We start from the raw sequence: 19,996 nt of genomic DNA on the forward strand, positions 1-19,996 counted from the left end.
CCTAAAGTTCATCAGAATAAAATATAAAAAATATATATTTTTGCTTGAAAACAAGCGATGTATCAGTTCGATCGTACCCCCATACTAGCCATTTTGAGACTTTCGGAAGAGTTAACGCTCTTAACTGCTTGGTTTCGAAGATTAAAATTTAAATTTTTAATATCGCATAGAACTAACGTGCAGCCCCTATACGTTATGTTTAAAAAAAATATATAAAATTTTTTTTCAAAATGGCGGCTATCGTAAAAATTCAAAGTGTCATAACTTTGCTAAATAAAATCCTACTGAAAAATCTCGTATGCAAAAAGTGTTTGGAATTTTAATTTGCATATAAAAGCAATTTTTAATTATTTTTTTTTTATTAAAAACCGAGTCTTACCATATATTGACCGAGACCTCGAACGAGCTTTTATGCGACTCTGCATACAGTTAACGCTCGTATGAGGTTTCTATTTAATAAATCGACTTGAATTTTTTAAACAAAACAGAGCTTTCAACTATACTTACGATACTATAAAAAAAAATTAAAAATTAAAAAATAAAAGTATTTTTTTTTCAAAACACGTTTAGTGTGATGAGTCGATCGACCCACCATACATACGCTCATAAGATTTTCAATATAGTTAAGGTCAGTGTGAGCTTATTTATAGATATTTGAATTTTAATTTTTGTGACAGTATAGAATTCTTAAGCATCCTGTGTATGTTTGTTAGCAAAATCCATTTTGTCAATTTTTTGCAAAATTGCGACAAGTATTAAAATTCAATCACTTATAACTCAGTAGTGTTGAATTTCGTCAAAAAAGTCTCTATACATGAAATGTTCAGAAGCCTAAAGTTCATCAGAATAAAATATAAAAAATATATATTTTTGCTTGAAAACAAGCGATGTATCAGTTCGATCGTACCCCCATACTAGCCATTTTGAGACTTTCGGAAGAGTTAACGCTCTTAACTGCTTGGTTTCGAAGATTAAAATTTAAATTTCTAATATCGCATAGAACTAACGTGCAGCCCCTATACGTTATGTTTAAAAAAAATATATAAAATTTTTTTTCAAAATGGCGGCTATCGTAAAAATTCAAAGTGTCATAACTTTGCTAAATAAAATCCTACTGAAAAATGTCGTATGCAAAAAGTGTTTGGAATTTTAATTTGCATATAAAAGCAATTTTTAATTATTTTTTTTTTAATAAAAACCGAGTCTTACCATATATTGACCGAGACCTCGAACGAGCTTTTATGCGACTCTGCATACAGTTAACGCTCGTATGAGGTTTCTATTTAAGAAATCGACTTGAATTTTTTAAACAAAACAGAGCTTTCAACTATACTTACGATACTATAAAAAAAAATTAAAAATTAAAAAATAAAAGTATTTTTTTTTCAAAACACGTTTAGTGTGATGAGTCGATCGACCCACCATACATACGCTCATAAGATTTTCAATATAGTTAAGGTCAGTGTGAGCTTATTTATACATATTTGAATTTTAATTTTTGTGACAGTATAGAATTCTTAAGCATCCTGTTTATGTTTGTTAGCAAAATCCATTTTGTCAATTTTTTGCAAAATTGCGACAAGTATTAAAATTCAATCACTTATAACTCAGTAGTGTTGAATTTCGTCAAAAAAGTCTCTATACATGAAATGTTCAGAAGCCTAAAGTTCATCAGAATAAAATATAAAAAATATATATTTTTGCTTGAAAACAAGCGATGTATCAGTTCGATCGTACCCCCATACTAGCCATTTTGAGACTTTCGGAAGAGTTAACGCTCTTAACTGCTTGGTTTCGAAGATTAAAATTTAAATTTTTAATATCGCATAGAACTAACGTGCAGCCCCTATACGTTATGTTTAAAAAAAATATATAAAATTTTTTTTCAAAATGGCGGCTATCGTAAAAATTCAAAGTGTCATAACTTTGCTAAATAAAATCCTACTGAAAAATCTCGTATGCAAAAAGTGTTTGGAATTTTAATTTGCATATAAAAGCAATTTTTAATTATTTTTTTTTTATTAAAAACCGAGTCTTACCATATATTGACCGAGACCTCGAACGAGCTTTTATGCGACTCTGCATACAGTTAACGCTCGTATGAGGTTTCTATTTAAGAAATCGACTTGAATTTTTTAAACAAAACAGAGCTTTCAACTATACTTACGATACTATAAAAAAAAATTAAAAATTAAAAAATAAAAGTATTTTTTTTTCAAAACACGTTTAGTGTGATGAGTCGATCGACCCACCATACATACGCTCATAAGATTTTCAATATAGTTAAGGTCAGTGTGAGCTTATTTATAGATATTTGAATTTTAATTTTTGTGACAGTATAGAATTCTTAAGCATCCTGTGTATGTTTGTTAGCAAAATCCATTTTGTCAATTTTTTGCAAAATTGCGACAAGTATTAAAATTCAATCACTTATAACTCAGTAGTGTTGAATTTCGTCAAAAAAGTCTCTATACATGAAATGTTCAGAAGCCTAAAGTTCATCAGAATAAAATATAAAAAATATATATTTTTGCTTGAAAACAAGCGATGTATCAGTTCGATCGTACCCCCATACTAGCCATTTCGAGACTTTCGGAAGAGTTAACGCTCTTAACTGCTTGGTTTCGAAGATTAAAATTTAAATTTCTAATATCGCATAGAACTAACGTGCAGCCCCTATACGTTATGTTTAAAAAAAATATATAAATTTTTTTTTCAAAATGGCGGCTATCGTAAAAATTCAAAGTGTCATAACTTTGCTAAGTAAAATCCTACTGAAAAATGTCGTATGCAAAAAGTGTTTGGAATTTTAATTTGCATATAAAAGCAATTTTTAATTATTTTTTTTTTAATAAAAACCGAGTCTTACCATATATTGACCGAGACCTCGAACGAGCTTTTATGCGACTCTGCATACAGTTAACGCTCGTATGAGGTTTCTATTTAAGAAATCGACTTGAATTTTTTAAACAAAACAGAGCTTTCAACTATACTTACGATACTATAAAAAAAAATTAAAAATTAAAAAATAAAAGTATTTTTTTTTCAAAACACGTTTAGTGTGATGAGTCGATCGACCCACCATACATACGCTCATAAGATTTTCAATATAGTTAAGGTCAGTGTGAGCTTATTTATACATATTTGAATTTTAATTTTTGTGACAGTATAGAATTCTTAAGCATCCTGTGTATGTTTGTTAGCAAAATCCATTTTGTCAATTTTTTGCAAAATTGCGACAAGTATTAAAATTCAATCACTTATAACTCAGTAGTGTTGAATTTCGTCAAAAAAGTCTCTATACATGAAATGTTCAGAAGCCTAAAGTTCATCAGAATAAAATATAAAAAATATATATTTTTGCTTGAAAACAAGCGATGTATCAGTTCGATCGTACCCCCATACTAGCCATTTTGAGACTTTCGGAAGAGTTAACGCTCTTAACTGCTTGGTTTCGAAGATTAAAATTTAAATTTCTAATATCGCATAGAACTAACGTGCAGCCCCTATACGTTATGTTTAAAAAAAATATATAAAATTTTTTTTCAAAATGGCGGCTATCGTAAAAATTCAAAGTGTCATAACTTTGCTAAATAAAATCCTACTGAAAAATGTCGTATGCAAAAAGTGTTTGGAATTTTAATTTGCATATAAAAGCAATTTTTAATTATTTTTTTTTTAATAAAAACCGAGTCTTACCATATATTGACCGAGACCTCGAACGAGCTTTTATGCGACTCTGCATACAGTTAACGCTCGTATGAGGTTTCTTTTTAAGAAATCGACTTGAATTTTTTAAACAAAACAGAGCTTTCAACTATACTTACGATACTATAAAAAAAAATTAAAAATTAAAAAATAAAAGTATTTTTTTTTCAAAACACGTTTAGTGTGATGAGTCGATCGACCCACCATACATACGCTCATAAGATTTTCAATATAGTTAAGGTCAGTGTGAGCTTATTTATACATATTTGAATTTTAATTTTTGTGACAGTATAGAATTCTTAAGCATCCTGTGTATGTTTGTTAGCAAAATCCATTTTGTCAATTTTTTGCAAAATTGCGACAAGTATTAAAATTCAATCACTTATAACTCAGTAGTGTTGAATTTTGTCAAAAAAGTCTCTATACATGAAATGTTCAGAAGCCTAAAGTTCATCAGAATAAAATATAAAAAATATATATTTTTGCTTGAAAACAAGCGATGTATCAGTTCGATCGTACCCCCATACTAGCCATTTTGAGACTTTCGGAAGAGTTAACGCTCTTAACTGCTTGGTTTCGAAGATTAAAATTTAAATTTCTAATATCGCATAGAACTAACGTGCAGCCCCTATACGTTATGTTTAAAAAAAATATATAAATTTTTTTTTCAAAATGGCGGCTATCGTAAAAATTCAAAGTGTCATAACTTTGCTAAGTTAATACCTACTGAAAAATGTCGTATGCAAAAAGTGTTTGGAATTTTAATTTGCATATAAAAGCAATTTTTAATTATTTTTTTTTTAATAAAAACCGAGTCTTACCATATATTGACCGAGACCTCGAACGAGCTTTTATGCGACTCTGCATACAGTTAACGCTCGTATGAGGTTTCTATTTAAGAAATCGACTTGAATTTTTTAAACACAACAGAGCTTTCAACTATACTTACGATACTATAAAAAAAAATTAAAATTAAAAAATAAAAGTATTTTTTTTTCAAAACACGTTTAGTGTGATGAGTCGATCGACCCACCATACATGCGCTCATAAGATTTTCAATATAGTTAAGGTCAGTGTGAGCTTATTAATACATATTTGAATTTTAATTTTTGTGACAGTATAGAATTCTTAAGCATCCTGTGTATGTTTGTTAGCAAAATCCATTTTGTCAATTTTTTGCAAAATTGCGACAAGTATTAAAATTCAATCACTTATAACTCAGTAGTGTTGAATTTCGTCAAAAAAGTCTCTATACATGAAATGTTCAGAAGCCTAAAGTTCATCAGAATAAAATATAAAAAATATATATTTTTGCTTGAAAACAAGCGATGTATCAGTTCGATCGTACCCCCATACTAGCCATTTTGAGACTTTCGGAAGAGTTAACGCTCTTAACTGCTTGGTTTCGAAGATTAAAATTTAAATTTCTAATATCGCATAGAACTAACGTGCAGCCCCTATACGTTATGTTTAAAAAAAATATATAAAAATTTTTTTCAAAATGGCGGCTATCGTAAAAATTCAAAGTGTCATAACTTTGCTAAATAAAATCCTACTGAAAAATGTCGTATGCAAAAAGTGTTTGGAATTTTAATTTGCATATAAAAGCAATTTTTAATTATTTTTTTTTTAATAAAAACCGAGTCTTACCATATATTGACCGAGACCTCGAACGAGCTTTTATGCGACTCTGCATACAGTTAACGCTCGTATGAGGTTTCTATTTAAGAAATCGACTTAAATTTTTTAAACAAAACAGAGCTTTCAACTATACTTACGATACTATAAAAAAAAATTAAAAATTAAAAAATAAAAGTATTTTTTTTTCAAAACACGTTTAGTGTGATGAGTCGATCGACCCACCATACATACGCTCATAAGATTTTCAATATAGTTAAGGTCAGTGTGAGCTTATTTATACATATTTGAATTTTAATTTTTGTGACAGTATAGAATTCTTAAGCATCCTGTGTATGTTTGTTAGCAAAATCCATTTTGTCAATTTTTTGCAAAATTGCGACAAGTATTAAAATTCAATCACTTATAACTCAGTAGTGTTGAATTTCGTCAAAAAAGTCTCTATACATGAAATGTTCAGAAGCCTAAAGTTCATAAGAATAAAATATAAAAAATATATATTTTTGCTTGAAAACAAGCGATGTATCAGTTCGATCGTACCCCCATACTAGCCATTTTGAGACTTTCGGAAGAGTTAACGCTCTTAACTGCTTGGTTTCGAAGATTAAAATTTAAATTTCTAATATCGCATAGAACTAACGTGCAGCCCCTATACGTTATGTTTAAAAAAAATATATAAATTTTTTTTTCAAAATGGCGGCTATCGTAAAAATTCAAAGTGTCATAACTTTGCTAAATAAAATCCTACTGTAAAATGTCGTATGCAAAAAGTGTTTAGAATTTTAATTTGCATATAAAAGCAATTTTTAATTTTTTTTTTTTTAATAAAAACTGAGTCTTACCATATATTGACCGAGACCTCGAACGAGCTTTTATGCGACTCTGCATACAGTTAACGCTCGTATGAGGTTTCTATTTAAGAAATCGACTTGAATTTTTTTAACAAAACAGAGCTTTCAACTATACTTACGATACTATAAAAAAAAATTAAAAATTAAAAAATAAAAGTATTTTTTTTTCAAAACACGTTTAGTGTGATGAGTCGATCGACCCACCATACATACGCTCATAAGATTTTCAATATAGTTAAGGTCAGTGTGAGCTTATTTATACATATTTGAATTTTAATTTTTGTGACAGTATAGAATTCTTAAGCATCCTGTGTATGTTTGTTAGCAAAATCCATTTTGTCAATTTTTTGCAAAATTGCGACAAGTATTAAAATTCAATCACTTATAACTCAGTAGTGTTGAATTTCGTCAAAAAAGTCTGTATACATGAAATGTTCAGAAGCCTAAAGTTCATCAGAATAAAATATAAAAAATATATATTTTTGCTTGAAAACAAGCGATGTATCAGTTCGATCGTACCCCCATACTAGCCATTTTGAGACTTTCGGAAGAGTTAACGCTCTTAACTGCTTGGTTTCGAAGATTAAAATTTAAATTTCTAATATCGCATAGAACTAACGTGCAGCCCCTATACGTTATGTTTAAAAAAAATATATAAAATTTTTTTTTAAAATGGCGGCTATCGTAAAAATTCAAAGTGTCATAACTTTGCTAAATAAAATCCTACTGAAAAATGTCGTATGCAAAAAGTGTTTGGAATTTTAATTTGCATATAAAAGCAATTTTTAATTATTTTTTTTTTAATAAAAACCGAGTCTTACCATATATTGACCGAGACCTCGAACGAGCTTTTATGCGACTCTGCATACAGTTAACGCTCGTATGAGATTTCTATTTAAGAAATCGACTTGAATTTTTTAAACAAAACAGAGCTTTCAACTATACTTACGATACTATAAAAAAAAATTAAAAATTAAAAAATAAAAGTATTTTTTTTTCAAAACACGTTTAGTGTGATGAGTCGATCGACCCACCATACATACGCTCATTAGATTTTCAATATAGTTAAGGTCAGTGTGAGCTTATTTATACATATTTGAATTTTAATTTTTGTGACAGTATAGAATTCTTAAGCATCCTGTGTATGTTTGTTAGCAAAATCCATTTTGTCAATTTTTTGCAAAATTGCGACAAGTATTAAAATTCAATCACTTATAACTCAGTAGTGTTGAATTTCGTCAAAAAAGTCTCTATACATGAAATGTTTAGAAGCCTAAAGTTCATCAGAATAAAATATAAAAAATATATATTTTTGCTTGAAAACAAGCGATGTATCAGTTCGATCGTACCCCCATACTAGCCATTTTGAGACTTTCGGAAGAGTTAACGCTCTTAACTGCTTGGTTTCAAAGATTAAAATTTAAATTTCTAATATCGCATAGAACTAACGTGCAGCCCCTATACGTTATGTTTAAAAAAAATATATAAATTTTTTTTTCAAAATGGCGGCTATCGTAAAAATTTAAAGTGTCATAACTTTGCTAAATAAAATCCTACTGAAAAATGTCGTATGCAAAAAGTGTTTAGAATTTTAATTTGCATATAAAAGCAATTTTTAATTTTTTTTTTTTTAATAAAAACTGAGTCTTACCATATATTGACCGAGACCTCGAACGAGCTTTTATGCGACTCTGCATACAGTTAACGCTCGTATGAGGTTTCTATTTAAGAAATCGACTTGAATTTTATAAACAAAACAGAGCTTTCAACTATACTTACGATACTATAAAAAAAAATTAAAAATTAAAAAATAAAAGTATTTTTTTTTCAAAACACGTTTAGTGTGATGAGTCGATCGACCCACCATACATACGCTCATAAGATTTTCAATATAGTTAAGGTCAGTGTGAGCTTATTTATAATATTTGAATTTTAATTTTTGTGACAGTATAGAATTCTTAAGCATCCTGTGTATGTTTGTTAGCAAAATCCATTTTGTCAATTTTTTGCAAAATTGCGACAAGTATTAAAATTCAATCACTTATAACTCAGTAGTGTTGAATTTCGTCAAAAAAGTCTCTATACATGAAATGTTCAGAAGCCTAAAGTTCATCATAATAAAATATAAAAAATATATATTTTTGCTTGAAAACAAGCGATGTATCAGTTCGATCGTACCCCCATACTAGCCATTTTGAGACTTTCGGAAGAGTTAACGCTCTTAACTGCTTGGTTTCGAAGATTAAAATTTAAATTTCTAATATCGCATAGAACTAACGTGCAGCCCCTATACGTTATGTTTAAAAAAAATATATAAAATTTTTTTTCAAAATGGCGGCTATCGTAAAAATTCAAAGTGTCATAACTTTGCTAAATAAAATCCTACTGAAAAATGTCGTATGCAAAAAGTGTTTAGAATTTTAATTTGCATATAAAAGCAATTTTTAATTTGTTTTTTTTTAATAAAAACCGAGTCTTACCATATATTGACCGAGACCTCGAACGAGCTTTTATGCGACTCTGCATACAGTTAACGCTCGTATGAGGTTTCTATTTAAGAAATCGACTTGAATTTTTTAAACAAAACAGAGCTTTCAACTATACTTACGATACTATAAAAAAAAATTAAAAATTAAAAAATAAAAGTATTTATTTTTCAAAACACGTTTAGTGTGATGAGTCGATCGACCCACCATACATACGCTAATAAGATTTTCAATATAGTTAAGGTCAGTGTAAGCTTATTTATACATATTTGAATTTTAATTTTTGTGACAGTATAGAATTCTTAAGCATCCTGTGTATGTTTGTTAGCAAAATCCATTTTGTCAATTTTTTGCAAAATTGCGACAAGTATTAAAATTCAATCACTTATAACTCAGTAGTGTTGAATTTCGTCAAAAAAGTCTCTATACATGAAATGTTCAGAAGCCTAAAGTTCATCAGAATAAAATATAAAAAATATATATTTTTGCTTGAAAACAAGCGATGTATCAGTTCGATCGTACCCCCATACTAGCCATTTTGAGACTTATGGAAGAGTTAACGCTCTTAACTGCTTGGTTTCGAAGATTAAAATTTAAATTTCTAATATCGCATAGAACTAACGTGCAGCCCCTATACGTTATGTTTAAAAAAAATATATAAAATTTTTTTTCAAAATGGCGGCTATCGTAAAAATTCAAAGTGTCATAACTTTGCTAAATAAAATCCTACTGAAAAATGTCGTATGCAAAAAGTGTTTGGAATTTTAATTTGCATATAAAAGCAGTTTTTAATTATTTTTTTTTTAATAAAAACCGAGTCTTACCATATATTGACCGAGACCTCGAACGAGCTTTTATGCGACTCTGCATACAGTTAACGCTCGTATGAGGTTTCTATTTAAGAAATCGACTTGAATTTTTTAAACAAAACAGAGCTTTCAACTATACTTACGATACTATAAAAAAAAATTAAAAATTAAAAAATAAAAGTATTTTTTTTTCAAAACACGTTTAGTGTGATGAGTCGATCGACCCACCATACATACGCTCATAAGATTTTCAATATAGTTAAGGTCAGTGTGAGCTTATTTATACATATTTGAATTTTAATTTTTGTGACAGTATAGAATTCTTAAGCATCCTGTGTATGTTTGTTAGCAAAATCCATTTTGTCAATTTTTTGCAAAATTGCGACAAGTATTAAAATTCAATCACTTATAACTCAGTAGTGTTGAATTTCGTCAAAAAAGTCTCTATACATGAAATGTTCAGAAGCCTAAAGTTCATCAGAATAAAATATAAAAAATATATATTTTTGCTTGAAAACAAGCGATGTATCAGTTCGATCGTACCCCCATACTAGCCATTTTGAGACTTTCGGAAGAGTTAACGCTCTTAACTGCTTGGTTTCGAAGATTAAAATTTAAATTTCTAATATCGCATAGAACTAACGTGCAGCCCCTATACGTTATGTTTAAAAAAAATATATAAATTTTTTTTTCAAAATGGCGGCTATCGTAAAAATTTAAAGTGTTATAACTTTGCTAAATAAAATCCTACTGAAAAATGTCGTATGCAAAAAGTGTTTAGAATATAAATTTGCATATAAAAGCAATTTTTAATTTTTTTTTTTTTAATAAAAACTGAGTCTTACCATATATTGACCGAGACCTCGAACGAGCTTTTATGCGACTCTGCATACAGTTAACGCTCGTATGAGGTTTCTATTAAAGAAATCGACTTGAATTTTATAAACAAAACAGAGCTTTCAACTATACTTACGATACTATAAAAAAAAATTAAAAATTAAAAAATAAAAGTATTTTTTTTTCAAAACACGTTTAGTGTGATGAGTCGATCGACCCACCATACATACGCTCATAAGATTTTCAATATAGTTAAGGTCAGTGTGAGCTTATTTATAATATTTGAATTTTAATTTTTGTGACAGTATAGAATTCTTAAGCATCCTGTGTATGTTTGTTAGCAAAATCCATTTTGTCAATTTTTTGCAAAATTGCGACAAGTATTAAAATTCAATCACTTATAACTCAGTAGTGTTGAATTTCGTCAAAAAAGTCTCTATACATGAAATGTTCAGAAGCCTAAAGTTCATCATAATAAAATATAAAAAATATATATTTTTGCTTGAAAACAAGCGATGTATCAGTTCGATCGTACCCCCATACTAGCCATTTTGAGACTTTCGGAAGAGTTAACGCTCTTAACTGCTTGGTTTCGAAGATTAAAATTTAAATTTCTAATATCGCATAGAACTAACGTGCAGCCCCTATACGTTATGTTTAAAAAAAATATATAAAATTTTTTTTCAAAATGGCGGCTATCGTAAAAATTCAAAGTGTCATAACTTTGCTAAATAAAATCCTACTGAAAAATGTCGTATGCAAAAAGTGTTTAGAATTTTAATTTGCATATAAAAGCAATTTTTAATTTGTTTTTTTTTAATAAAAACCGAGTCTTACCATATATTGACCGAGACCTCGAACGAGCTTTTATGCGACTCTGCATACAGTTAACGCTCGTATGAGGTTTCTATTTAAGAAATCGACTTGAATTTTTTAAACAAAACAGAGCTTTCAACTATACTTACGATACTATAAAAAAAAAATTAAAAATTAAAAAATAAAAGTATTTATTTTTCAAAACACGTTTAGTGTGATGAGTCGATCGACCCACCATACATACGCTAATAAGATTTTCAATATAGTTAAGGTCAGTGTAAGCTTATTTATACATATTTGAATTTTAATTTTTGTGACAGTATAGAATTCTTAAGCATCCTGTGTATGTTTGTTAGCAAAATCCATTTTGTCAATTTTTTGCAAAATTGCGACAAGTATTAAAATTCAATCACTTATAACTCAGTAGTGTTGAATTTCGTCAAAAAAGTCTCTATACATGAAATGTTCAGAAGCCTAAAGTTCATCAGAATAAAATATAAAAAATATATATTTTTGCTTGAAAACAAGCGATGTATCAGTTCGATCGTACCCCCATACTAGCCATTTTGAGACTTATGGAAGAGTTAACGCTCTTAACTGCTTGGTTTCGAAGATTAAAATTTAAATTTCTAATATCGCATAGAACTAACGTGCAGCCCCTATACGTTATGTTTAAAAAAAATATATAAAATTTTTTTTCAAAATGGCGGCTATCGTAAAAATTCAAAGTGTCATAACTTTGCTAAATAAAATCCTACTGAAAAATGTCGTATGCAAAAAGTGTTTGGAATTTTAATTTGCATATAAAAGCAATTTTTAATTATTTTTTTTTTAATAAAAACCGAGTCTTACCATATATTGACCGAGACCTCGAACGAGCTTTTATGCGACTCTGCATACAGTTAACGCTCGTATGAGGTTTCTATTTAAGAAATCGACTTGAATTTTTTAAACAAAACAGAGCTTTCAACTATACTTACGATACTATAAAAAAAATTAAAAATTAAAAAATAAAAGTATTTTTTTTTCAAAACACGTTTAGTGTGATGAGTCGATCGACCCACCATACATACGCTCATAAGATTTTCAATATAGTTAAGGTCAGTGTGAGCTTATTTATACATATTTGAATTTTAATTTTTGTGACAGTATAGAATTCTTAAGCATCCTGTGTATGTTTGTTAGCAAAATCCATTTTGTCAATTTTTTGCAAAATTGCGACAAGTATTAAAATTCAATCACTTATAACTCAGTAGTGTTGAATTTCGTCAAAAAAGTCTCTATACATGAAATGTTCAGAAGCCTAAAGTTCATCAGAATAAAATATAAAAAATATATATTTTTGCTTGAAAACAAGCGATGTATCAGTTCGATCGTACCCCCATACTAGCCATTTTGAGACTTTCGGAAGAGTTAACGCTCTTAACTGCTTGGTTTCGAAGATTAAAATTTAAATTTCTAATATCGCATAGAACTAACGTGCAGCCCCTATACGTTATGTTTAAAAAAAACATATAAAATTTTTTTTCAAAATGGCGGCTATCGTAAAAATTCAAAGTGTCATAACTTTGCTAAATAAAATCCTACTGAAAAATGTCGTATGCAAAAAGTGTTTGGAATTTTAATTTGCATATAAAAGCAATTTTTAATTATTTTTTTTTTAATAAAAACCGAGTCTTACCATATATTGACCGAGACCTCGAACGAGCTTTTATGCGACTCTGCATACAGTTAACGCTCGTATGAGGTTTCTATTTAAGAAATCGACTTGAATTTTTTAAACAAAACAGAGCTTTCAACTATACTTACGATACTATGAAAAAAAAATTAACAATTAAAAAATAAAAGTATTTTTTTTTCAAAACACGTTTAGTGTGATGAGTCGATCGACCCACCATACATACGCTCATAAGATTTTCAATATAGTTAAGGTCAGTGTGAGCTTATTTATACATATTTGAATTTTAATTTTTGTGACAGTATAGAATTCTTAAGCATCCTGTGTATGTTTGTTAGCAAAATCCATTTTGTCAATTTTTTGCAAAATTGCGACAAGTATTAAAATTCAATCACTTATAACTCAGTAGTGTTGAATTTCGTCAAAAAAGTCTCTATACATGAAATGTTCAGAAGCCTAAAGTTCATCAGAATAAAATATAAAAAATATATATTTTTGCTTGAAAACAAGCGATGTATCAGTTCGATCGTACCCCCATACTAGCCATTTTGAGACTTTCGGAAGAGTTAACGCTCTTAACTGCTTGGTTTCGAAGATTAAAATTTAAATTTCTAATATCGCATAGAACTAACGTGCAGCCCCTATACGTTATGTTTAAAAAAAATATATAAAATTTTTTTTCAAAATGGCGGCTATCGTAAAAATTCAAAGTGTCATAACTTTGCTAAATAAAATCCTACTGAAAAATGTCGTATGCAAAAAGTGTTTGGAATTTTAATTTGCATATAAAAGCAATTTTTAATTATTTTTTTTTTAATAAAAACCGAGTCTTACCATATATTGACCGAGACCTCGAACGAGCTTTTATGCGACTCTGCATACAGTTAACGCTCGTATGAGGTTTCTATTTAAGAAATCGACTTGAATTTTTTAAACAAAACAGAGCTTTCAACTATACTTACGATACTATAAAAAAAAATTAAAAATTAAAAAATAAAAGTATTTTTTTTTCAAAACACGTTTAGTGTGATGAGTCGATCGACCCACCATACATACGCTCATAAGATTTTCAATATAGTTAAGGTCAGTGTGAGCTTATTTATACATATTTGAATTTTAATTTTTGTGACAGTATAGAATTCTTAAGCATCCTGTTTATGTTTGTTAGCAAAATCCATTTTGTCAATTTTTTGCAAAATTGCGACAAGTATTAAAATTCAATCACTTATAACTCAGTAGTGTTGAATTTCGTCAAAAAAGTCTCTATACATGAAATGTTCAGAAGCCTAAAGTTCATCAGAATAAAATATAAAAAATATATATTTTTGCTTGAAAACAAGCGATGTATCAGTTCGATCGTACCCCCATACTAGCCATTTTGAGACTTTCGGAAGAGTTAACGCTCTTAACTGCTTGGTTTCGAAGATTAAAATTTAAATTTTTAATATCGCATAGAACTAACGTGCAGCCCCTATACGTTATGTTTAAAAAAAATATATAAAATTTTTTTTCAAAATGGCGGCTATCGTAAAAATTCAAAGTGTCATAACTTTGCTAAATAAAATCCTACTGAAAAATCTCGTATGCAAAAAGTGTTTGGAATTTTAATTTGCATATAAAAGCAATTTTTAATTATTTTTTTTTTATTAAAAACCGAGTCTTACCATATATTGACCGAGACCTCGAACGAGCTTTTATGCGACTCTGCATACAGTTAACGCTCGTATGAGGTTTCTATTTAAGAAATCGACTTGAATTTTTTAAACAAAACAGAGCTTTCAACTATACTTACGATACTATAAACAAAAATTAAAAATTAAAAAATAAAAGTATTTTTTTTTCAAAACACGTTTAGTGTGATGAGTCGATCGACCCACCATACATACGCTCATAAGATTTTCAATATAGTTAAGGTCAGTGTGAGCTTATTTATACATATTTGAATTTTAATTTTTGTGACAGTATAGAATTCTTAAGCATCCTGTGTATGTTTGTTAGCAAAATCCATTTTGTCAATTTTTTGCAAAATTGCGACAAGTATTAAAATTCAATCACTTATAACTCAGTAGTGTTGAATTTCGTCAAAAAAGTCTCTATACATGAAATGTTCAGAAGCCTAAAGTTCATCAGAATAAAATATAAAAAATATATATTTTTGCTTGAAAACAAGCGATGTATCAGTTCGATCGTACCCCCATACTAGCCATTTTGAGACTTTCGGAAGAGTTAACGCTCTTAACTGTTTGGTTTCGAAAATAAAAATTTAAATTTTGAGTATCGCATAGAACCAACGTGCAGCCCCTATACGTTATGTTTAAAAAAAATATATAAAATTTTTTTTCAAAATGGCGGCTAATGTAAAAATTCAAAGTGTCATAACTTTGCTAAATGAAATCCTACTGAAAAATGTCTAATGCAAAAAGTGTTTGGAATTTTAATTTGCATATAAAAGCAATTTTTAATTATTTTTTTTTTAATAAAAACCGAGTCTTACCATATATTGACCGAGACCTCGAACGAGCTTTTATGCGACTCTGCATACAGTTAACGCTCGTATGAGGTTTCTATTTAAGAAATCGACTTGAATTTTTTAAACAAAACAGAGCTTTCAACTATACTTACGATACTATAAAAAAAAATTAAAAATTAAAAAATAAAAGTATTTTTTTTTCCAAACACGTTTAGTGTGATGAGTCGATCGACCCACCATACATACGCTCATAAGATTTGGAATATAGTTAAGGTCAGTGTGAGCTTATTTATACATATTTGAATTTTAATTTTTGTGACAGTATAGAATTCTTAAGCATCCTGTGTATGTTTGTTAGCAAAATCCATTTTGTCAATTTTTTGCAAAATTGCGACAAGTATTAAAATTCAATCACTTATAACTCAGTAGTGTTGAATTTCGTCAAAAAAGTCTCTATACATGAAATGTTTAGAAGCCTAAAGTTCATCAGAATAAAATATAAAAAATATATATTTTTGCTTGAAAACAAGCGATGTATCAGTTCGATCGTACCCCCATACTAGCCATTTTGAGACTTTCGGAAGAGTTAACGCTCTTAACTGCTTGGTTTCGAAGATTAAAATTTAAATTTTTAATATCGCATAGAACTAACGTGCAGCCCCTATACGTTATGTTTAAAAAAAATATATAAAATTTTTTTTCAAAATGGCGGCTATCGTAAAAATTCAAAGTGTCATAACTTTGCTAAATAAAATCCTACTGAAAAATGTCGTATGCAAAAAGTGTTTGGAATTTTAATTTGCATATAAAAGCAATTTTTAATTTTTTTTTTTTTAATAAAAACCGAGTCTTACCATATATTGACCGAGACCTCGAACGAGCTTTTATGCGACTCTGCATACAGTTAACGCTCGTATGAGGTTTCTATTTAATAAATCGACTTGAATTTTTTAAACAAAACAGAGCTTTCAACTATACTTACGATACTATAAAAAAAAATTAAAAATTAAAAAATAAAAGTATTTTTTTTTCAAAACACGTTTAGTGTGATGAGTCGATCGACCCACCATACATACGCTCATAAGATTTTCAATATAGTTAAGGTCAGTGTGAGCTTATTTATAGATATTTGAATTTTAATTTTTGTGACAGTATAGAATTCTTAAGCATCCTGTGTATGTTTGTTAGCAAAATCCATTTTGTCAATTTTTTGCAAAATTGCGACAAGTATTAAAATTCAATCACTTATAACTCAGTAGTGTTGAATTTCGTCAAAAAAGTCTCTATACATGAAATGTTCAGAAGCCTAAAGTTCATCAGAATAAAATATAAAAAATATATATTTTTGCTTGAAAACAAGCGATGTATCAGTTCGATCGTACCCCCATACTAGCCATTTTGAGACTTTCGGAAGAGTTAACGCTCTTAACTGCTTGGTTTCGAAGATTAAAATTTAAATTTCTAATATCGCATAGAACTAACGTGCAGCCCCTATACGTTATGTTTAAAAAAAATATATAAAATTTTTTTTCAAAATGGCGGCTATCGTAAAAATTCAAAGTGTCATAACTTTGCTAAATAAAATCCTACTGAAAAATGTCGTATGCAAAAAGTGTTTGGAATTTTAATTTGCATATAAAAGCAATTTTTAATTATTTTTTTTTTAATAAAAACCGAGTCTTACCATATATTGACCGAGACCTCGAACGAGCTTTTATGCGACTCTGCATACAGTTAACGCTCGTATGAGGTTTCTATTTAAGAAATCGACTTGAATTTTTTAAACAAAACAGAGCTTTCAACTATACTTACGATACTATAAAAAAAAATTAAAAATTAAAAAATAAAAGTATTTTTTTTTCAAAACACGTTTAGTGTGATGAGTCGATCGACCCACCATACATACGCTCATAAGATTTTCAATATAGTTAAGGTCAGTGTGAGCTTATTTATACATATTTGAATTTTAATTTTTGTGACAGTATAGAATTCTTAAGCATCCTGTTTATGTTTGTTAGCAAAATCCATTTTGTCAATTTTTTGCAAAATTGCGACAAGTATTAAAATTCAATCACTTATAACTCAGTAGTGTTGAATTTCGTCAAAAAAGTCTCTATACATGAAATGTTCAGAAGCCTAAAGTTCATCAGAATAAAATATAAAAAATATATATTTTTGCTTGAAAACAAGCGATGTATCAGTTCGATCGTACCCCCATACTAGCCATTTTGAGACTTTCGGAAGAGTTAACGCTCTTAACTGCTTGGTTTCGAAGATTAAAATTTAAATTTTTAATATCGCATAGAACTAACGTGCAGCCCCTATACGTTATGTTTAAAAAAAATATATAAAATTTTTTTTCAAAATGGCGGCTATCGTAAAAATTCAAAGTGTCATAACTTTGCTAAATAAAATCCTACTGAAAAATCTCGTATGCAAAAAGTGTTTGGAATTTTAATTTGCATATAAAAGCAATTTTTAATTATTTTTTTTTTATTAAAAACCGAGTCTTACCATATATTGACCGAGACCTCGAACGAGCTTTTATGCGACTCTGCATACAGTTAACGCTCGTATGAGGTTTCTATTTAAGAAATCGACTTGAATTTTTTAAACAAAACAGAGCTTTCAACTATACTTACGATACTATAAAAAAAAATTAAAAATTAAAAAATAAAAGTATTTTTTTTTCAAAACACGTTTAGTGTGATGAGTCGATCGACCCACCATACATACGCTCATAAGATTTTCAATATAGTTAAGGTCAGTGTGAGCTTATTTATAGATATTTGAATTTTAATTTTTGTGACAGTATAGAATTCTTAAGCATCCTGTGTATGTTTGTTAGCAAAATCCATTTTGTCAATTTTTTGCAAAATTGCGACAAGTATTAAAATTCAATCACTTATAACTCAGTAGTGTTGAATTTCGTCAAAAAAGTCTCTATACATGAAATGTTCAGAAGCCTAAAGTTCATCAGAATAAAATATAAAAAATATATATTTTTGCTTGAAAACAAGCGATGTATCAGTTCGATCGTACCCCCATACTAGCCATTTTGAGACTTTCGGAAGAGTTAACGCTCTTAACTGCTTGGTTTCGAAGATTAAAATTTAAATTTCTAATATCGCATAGAACTAACGTGCAGCCCCTATACGTTATGTTTAAAAAAAATATATAAATTTTTTTTTCAAAATGGCGGCTATCGTAAAAATTCAAAGTGTCATAACTTTGCTAAGTAAAATCCTACTGAAAAATGTCGTATGCAAAAAGTGTTTGGAATTTTAATTTGCATATAAAAGCAATTTTTAATTATTTTTTTTTTAATAAAAACCGAGTCTTACCATATATTGACCGAGACCTCGAACGAGCTTTTATGCGACTCTGCATACAGTTAACGCTCGTATGAGGTTTCTATTTAAGAAATCGACTTGAATTTTTTAAACAAAACAGAGCTTTCAACTATACTTACGATACTATAAAAAAAAATTAAAAATTAAAAAATAAAAGTATTTTTTTTTCAAAACACGTTTAGTGTGATGAGTCGATCGACCCACCATACATACGCTCATAAGATTTTCAATATAGTTAAGGTCAGTGTGAGCTTATTTATACATATTTGAATTTTAATTTTTGTGACAGTATAGAATTCTTAAGCATCCTGTGTATGTTTGTTAGCAAAATCCATTTTGTCAATTTTTTGCAAAATTGCGACAAGTATTAAAATTCAATCACTTATAACTCAGTAGTGTTGAATTTCGTCAAAAAAGTCTCTATACATGAAATGTTCAGAAGCCTAAAGTTCATCAGAATAAAATATAAAAAATATATATTTTTGCTTGAAAACAAGCGATGTATCAGTTCGATCGTACCCCCATACTAGCCATTTTGAGACTTTCGGAAGAGTTAACGCTCTTAACTGCTTGGTTTCGAAGATTAAAATTTAAATTTCTAATATCGCATAGAACTAACGTGCAGCCCCTATACGTTATGTTTAAAAAAAATATATAAAATTTTTTTTCAAAATGGCGGCTATCGTAAAAATTCAAAGTGTCATAACTTTGCTAAATAAAATCCTACTGAAAAATGTCGTATGCAAAAAGTGTTTGGAATTTTAATTTGCATATAAAAGCAATTTTTAATTATTTTTTTTTTAATAAAAACCGAGTCTTACCATATATTGACCGAGACCTCGAACGAGCTTTTATGCGACTCTGCATACAGTTAACGCTCGTATGAGGTTTCTTTTTAAGAAATCGACTTGAATTTTTTAAACAAAACAGAGCTTTCAACTATACTTACGATACTATAAAAAAAAATTAAAAATTAAAAAATAAAAGTATTTTTTTTTCAAAACACGTTTAGTGTGATGAGTCGATCGACCCACCATACATACGCTCATAAGATTTTCAATATAGTTAAGGTCAGTGTGAGCTTATTTATACATATTTGAATTTTAATTTTTGTGACAGTATAGAATTCTTAAGCATCCTGTGTATGTTTGTTAGCAAAATCCATTTTGTCAATTTTTTGCAAAATTGCGACAAGTATTAAAATTCAATCACTTATAACTCAGTAGTGTTGAATTTCGTCAAAAAAGTCTCTATACATGAAATGTTCAGAAGCCTAAAGTTCATCAGAATAAAATATAAAAAATATATATTTTTGCTTGAAAACAAGCGATGTATCAGTTCGATCGTACC

Source organism: Plectrocnemia conspersa, unplaced genomic scaffold, assembly GCF_051122295.1.
Source record: "Plectrocnemia conspersa isolate PC_06_02 unplaced genomic scaffold, ASM5112229v1 ptg000007l, whole genome shotgun sequence".
In the NCBI taxonomy this organism is placed as follows: domain Eukaryota; kingdom Metazoa; phylum Arthropoda; class Insecta; order Trichoptera; family Polycentropodidae; genus Plectrocnemia; species Plectrocnemia conspersa.